At 47.8% G+C, this 6,170-nt stretch overlaps 1 long non-coding RNA gene across 1 annotated transcript; it reads right to left on the bottom strand.

Moving 5' to 3' along the window:
* Positions 1-1,901: 1,901 nt before the first annotated feature.
* On the bottom strand, positions 1,902-2,883 carry LOC141548503 (uncharacterized). The gene is made up of 2 exons (XR_012483983.1): positions 2,676-2,883; positions 1,902-2,045 (listed from the first exon to the last, which is right to left on the bottom strand). It is a non-coding gene; the product is annotated as an uncharacterized LOC141548503 (long non-coding RNA).
* Between the last annotated feature and the right edge of the window lie 3,287 nt (positions 2,884-6,170).

The following is a 6,170-nucleotide window of genomic DNA, read 5'->3' on the forward strand; positions in this document are numbered from 1 at the left end:
TTAGAACTCTGCCTGGCACATAGTGGGTGCTTCATTAAAATTTATTTAATTGGATTGAAATGCACTTACCTTCTCTGCGCTTCAGTTTCCTCATATGTAATATGAGGGCATTGGAAGAATTGGCTCGTAAGATCCCTTCCAGTTGGACATTTATGAATGTCCAGGCCCAGTGGGAAAACCTCCCTTCTACCATTCATGTTATTAGAGACAGACAGTCATGAAGGCTTAAAGGAACTGGAGTCATGAATCAAACCCATCCTTTCAGATATAAGACTGAGGTTCAGAGAGGGTCATCCAGCTTAGTCATTGGCAGAGCCAAGACTTGAAACCCAACTCATCAGGGACCTATGGTTTGGGGGATGTGGAATCCAGCTCCTTCTCCCAGACAGATTGCACCCCCTTGATTTCTTGCAATCTTAGAATTGCAGATAGGTTGAATGAGTTGCCCACGGTGGCTTGGGGATTTGCTCCCCAATTTGTAACAGCAAGTCAATGGTTCCTGTTCTCTAGAAAACAAAAGGAAGGCTTTAAGGGGTGTTTTCAGTGGCCAATAGAGTTTGGGTTTTGTGTTTGTTTTGTTTTTTAATATTTTTAAGAGGAAGAGAAAGCTTTCCATTGGAGACTTGGGAAGTTATCTAGTGGGTGGGGCCTCATCCACAGCCAGCACTTTCCAAGGCCATCCCTCCAATAGGCCTCTCTGAGCCCCAGAGTGCAGCTGGATGATTCAATTAGCGGGGTGGGGAATGCATCTGGAGAAGGCCCTGCTGCCTGCAGAGATCCAGTTAAGTGTCTCCATTTGTCTGGAGCAGCGGGGACACCAGCAAACTTGTCACTGCCAGTAGTGGGGAGCGGGGAGGGGCACTGGAAGCCCAGTGTCCATTTGTCCCAAAGTGCTAGTCAGAGACTTCCTTTTACTGGTTTCCTTAACCTTCAGTTTATCCAAGAGAATCCAGGACCCAGGGAGGCCTCGGAGGATACCTACATAATTAATCACCTGGCCCTTTCTGTCCAAGCACTTAAGCACTTGCCAGTCGGGGAGAATCACATTATAGGAGAAGGGAGGGGAAGGAAAGAGGCAGCAGCCCCAAGGGGGCTGCAGATGAGCTGGAGTGCTCTGGGAAGAGTTGGAGGAAGGGGTTCTGAGATAAGGTGGGGATGAGAGAAGAAGGTACTGAGCCTAGACTTTCAGGAGACTGTCCAGGAAGGAAAGTCCCTCTCTCAATGTGAGCGACACCTTCTCTCTGCCTATGGTCTCAGCAAGTTCCCTGTGGCACTGGGGCCTCAGAAGGCCAAAAAGGCCAAAAGGAAACACAGGCTGGAGAAGAAGAGAGGACTGCCTTTGGCTGTTGGCCAGCCTTGGGCATCAGTGGACAAATATGGTGGAAGGAGTACCAGGAAAGGCCACCTGAGGGGAAACATTGTCCCGACCAGGCCTCAGACTCCCACCTCATTCAATTCTTGAAGTTGAATCATTGAAGACCCTTACTGGCATGATCATAATTGTGGACATTTACAGACTCAGAGACATCACAAACCCTTGCTTGCCTTTGGGTTCCCAGCTAGTACACGATCGAGCTGGGATTTGAACCCAATTCTTCCTGACTGAGGTCAGAAACTCTATCCAGTGCCAGACTACATCTTCCAGTGCAAATGTGTTACCAGGGAGAGGTAGGTAACATTGGTATATTTGAGCTGTTGAGCTCATATTGCTAAAAATAACTTTACAAGTATAAAGGACTCAGCAGAAATACTATCGGCTGACCCTCCCGACTCTTGAACAAGATTGAGATGGCCCAAGCAGGCAGAATGATCCTCCCCACTTTGCAGATGACAATATTGAGGCTCAGAAAGAGGACCCACCCATCCAAGGACACAGAGACAAATTAGTATGTCGCCAAACGTGGGTTCCAAGTCTAGTAGGCCTTTTACTAGGTCACACTATTTTATGTTAAGCTGTTATCATCTGTTAACATCTTATTGGTTACTTTAACAGACTGGCTTCAGGTTCTTAGCAAGGCCCAGAGATAATGGCATCAGTTTGGATTCTGAAAGAGAAAAGAAAGAGGGGAAGGAAGTTATGGCCCCAGGAGAGGTGGCCAGGAAGAGGCACTGTATTCCATGACAATTCCATGGGATACCCGACAGTTGGAGATAACATAACTACATGGACAGCTGGGAAGAGAGCCCAATAAGAGGGCCGGGTAGGCATCTGTGTCTGCTCACTTAACTTCCTGACAAAGCAGGGGGTATCAGAGCACCAAAGCAGGGGCTGAGATGGTATAGGACACTGTCTTAATTCTCTGGTGCTTGATTCCCCTGAACAGTGCCTGCCACATAGTAGGCACTTAATATGGGTTTGCTGATTAACTGATTTAATGATGGCCCATAGCGGGTGGGCACAATGTAGGCTCCGTCTACTGTGGGCAAGTTGATAGCCCCATGATATCTGCAGGCGATTCCACCCTTAGGCCCTTTGTGTCTCCCCTGTTCAAAGAACTACTGCTTTTGACCAGTGGCAACCTGGGCGGTCCCCCTGGATATCTTCTAGAGATGTCTGTTTCCTAACGTCTGCCCCTCAGCCAGTCCAGTGAACTCCTCTGTCTGCTGCTGTCAGCTTCCTTCAGTCTTTAGGCACCAGAAGGGAGCGATGGAAGGGAAGACAACGGGTTGCTTACCTCTTCCTCCCAGTGTCTGGCACTCTCCTTTCAGATGGGCTGGGTTAGGCCCCGCAGGAGACGTAGCCTGTGGCCTTGGCTGAAAAAAGCATCCTGCAGAGGGGTGCCATGCCAATGAACTGCCCCATTTTTTTTTTTGCAGTCTTGGGATTTCTTTTATAAGTTATCTTGTGATGGGCTAAGTTAGAGGGCGAAGAGAATTGACTTGAAATGCCTTTGTTTCCATGGTGTAGGTGGCGGTGGAAGTTGGAAGAAATCCGTCTGAGGCCGGCTGAGTGATTCAGCAGGAAACCAGCAGCCTGCCGAAATCCTTTATTAGTAATCTGTAAAATGGTGCCTTTGCATGGCATCTGGCTGTGAAGAGGAGTGGAGTTGATAAGGAGCTGGAAATCGTATACCATGAGTAATTCATTACTGGGCTTTAGTCCCCTGCACTCCAAGGCACACCACCATTTGAAGCCAGGAATTAAGCACAAACAGGCCGCCTTGCTGTTGCCCTAGACTCACAATTGGCCCAAGAGGACAGAGACACCCTCCCCGGCTTGGAGAAAATGGGGCTTTTTCAGCATTTAAGCTTTAGGGCTTTTCAAAAAAGTATCATTGTAATTATTATTATGATTATGCTTAAAACGTCAAAGGACTTCCTTTCTTTCGGGAAATTAACTTACTGTATGGTGGAAGACTAGGGAGAACTGGATCCAGAAAAGAATGATCCGAACAATCAAAGCCCAGGAACTGAGGGGATGGCAAAAAAAAAAGAAAAAGAAAAGGCCAAAGCAATGAGACTTGTAAGACTTAGAGAACAGGAGGGGGGGGGGAAGGGCAGCATTCAATGCTACCTTCAAGGAAATGGTGGGGAGGAAGAGGAGCAGGAAGAGCCTTGGGCATGTCAAAGTACTGGCAATGGGTGACTATATAAGGAAGGTCTGGGGGCCTTTGGTCCCACACATCTTCAAGAACTCAACTAGCGTTTATTAAGCACCAACTGCATGCGAGACATTGGGCTGAGCAGCTCAGGTGGTTGTCTGGTTAAAGACAGGGTCTGGAGTATCCCAAGGGGAATCTCTGGAGTTTGGGAGGTTAAGAGTCAAAGGAGTTACTTCAAAGTTATAAGCAAATGTCCAAGAAGTCAGGCCTCGAAGGCAGTAAGAAGCAGGTGTGCACTCAGGAAACAGATGTTTCCATTTTCCCCCCCAAAGGGCCCCTATGTTTGGCCACATCTTTCCTAGCTTTGTTTTTGCCCTGCTCACCTCTTGCCCTCAGCCCCACTTCCCCCTCCCAACTTCCCCTGCACCCAGGCCAGGCTCAGGAGCTGTTGAGATCCATTCAAGGTCTGGGGGAAGGGATGGGGGAGGGGAGGACCAAATGTTCTTTGGCAAGAACCTTCTGGAAGCCTTAGCCCTTGGCCCCTGCCTTAATGAGAAGCAACCAGTGCCGGGGTGGCTCCTTCTTCCTGGCAGCAGGTGGCCCAGACTCCCTCACACACATCCCCAAGCACACACTTCTCGCCACTGGTTGGTCCATGCCAGGGCCATGGCTTCTCCCCGAGAACATTCATTTCTGCACTGATTAGATGTTCACATCTGCTAGACCTTGGTCTTAATGGCTTCCAAAACACTCATCTCCTTCTATGGGAATTGGCACTGGGACCCGAGGCTCCCAATCCATGAAGTAGGGAGCACGGCTTTGTTATGCCCATCTTACAGATATAGAAACTGAGGCTCGAAGGTTAGACTTGCCCAGAGACACACAGGTGTCTGAGGAGGGATTTAAGTTGGCACTTGCCGTAACCAAGTCCAGTTTTCTGACCACTACAGTACACTTCTTGTTCCTCCTACATGGCACAGTATTTGCCTTGCAGTTAGAAAGGCCTGAGTTCAAATTCTGTCTGAGATGCTTACTGGCTGTGTAATTTTCAGCAAGTCATTTATCCTGTCTGAACCTTTGTTTGCTCATCTGGAAAACGGGGATAATAATAACACTTACTTTATGGGGTTGTTTTGAGAGCCAAAAGGACTAATGCATGTAAAGAATTTGGCAGATCTTAAAGCACTAAATAAATGCTAGCTATTATTCCGAAGGTTCATAAAACACTCTCCATACATTCTCATTGAAAGCTCGGGACAGCCCAGTGAAGTCAACGGCAATGGATGGCATTCAGCGGAGTGGAGCGGAAAGCGTCGGGTTCGGATCCCAGCTCGGCCTCTTGAAGCTTGTTTCTTCACTTCTGAAATAAGGTAATTGGACGAGATCAGGGCAGAGAATGTCCAAGCGGGGGGCATCCTGAAGCCCTGGAAATCATTTGGTCTGGCCCTGCCAAGGCAACCATAGGTGATGACAACCTCCCACTGCTTGAGTTTTTAAGTTGATAATTTTGTATGGTCCACAGATGATTTTATAAACATACCAATGGCTCTTGGCAGAGAAAAGATTCCTTACTCCTGGACTAGATGAACTCTGAAGTCCTTTCTTCCTCTAAATAAATCTAAGAATTCCCATTTTATAAACCAATAAACTGAGGTATTGACAGGTTAAGTGATTTTCTCAAAATCTCATAGCTGGGGAGTAGCAGAATTTGAACATGGTCCTTGTTCAGTAATCTCCTACTCTTCCTCACCCCGTGGACCATATCACACCAATACTTTCTTGGCAAAGATACCGGCCATTCCCTTCTCCAGTGGATTAAGGCGAACAGAGCTTATGTGGTTTGCCTAGGGCCCCACATTCAGTAAGTATCTGAGGCTGGCTTTAAATTCAGGCCTTCCTGACTCCAGGCCCAGAGCTCTTTATCGACAGTGACAGCGTCACTTAGTTTCCTAGATTTTCAACCTAAGCCTCTCCTTAGTATAAGCCCAGCATTCTTTCAACTCCAGTGCCCTGCCTCGCCCTGCCCCCTGCTTCCCAGAATAAGCTTGTGGGGCAGATCATGGGGACACCAGGTCTTCCCCACACTCTCTGAACTCCGAATCGGCTTTGAAGGCGCAGACTTAGACACCTAGCTCTTCTTACTCACACTTCCTCCCCAGCATTTAACACCTGCTCCCCACTCACTCCACCAAGAGTCATCATTCATTCTCTTTCTGTAGCCCCCACTTCATTTCCTTTCCCAAGGCTCTCTCCATGCTCTTTTATAAATCCACTGAGGGAGCTTGCACCCCTGGGCCCATGATAGTCACCAGTGTTGAGACAAGAGCTTGCTGGTCCATTACAGTCTGGGGTGATAATGCTTCTTGAAAGTATCTCGCTAGCCCTTGCTTTCTTCACAACAAGCCAGTGAGGCATGTAGTAGAAGTATTTGTCCCCATTTGACAAATTAGGAAACAGAGGCTTGTGGAATATTAGTGACTTTTCCTAGGTTGTCCAGGTAAATAATGGTCTGGCTGGGATACAGACCCAGTTCTCTGGCCTATTCTGTAGTGCTCAGCTTTCCATATCATCCAGCTTCCTAGTATCCCACTCTGCCCCTAACTTTGATGAACTCTTTCAGAAATACTA

Source organism: Sminthopsis crassicaudata, chromosome X (assembly GCF_048593235.1).
Source record: "Sminthopsis crassicaudata isolate SCR6 chromosome X, ASM4859323v1, whole genome shotgun sequence".
NCBI classification, from domain to species: Eukaryota; Metazoa; Chordata; class Mammalia; order Dasyuromorphia; family Dasyuridae; genus Sminthopsis; species Sminthopsis crassicaudata.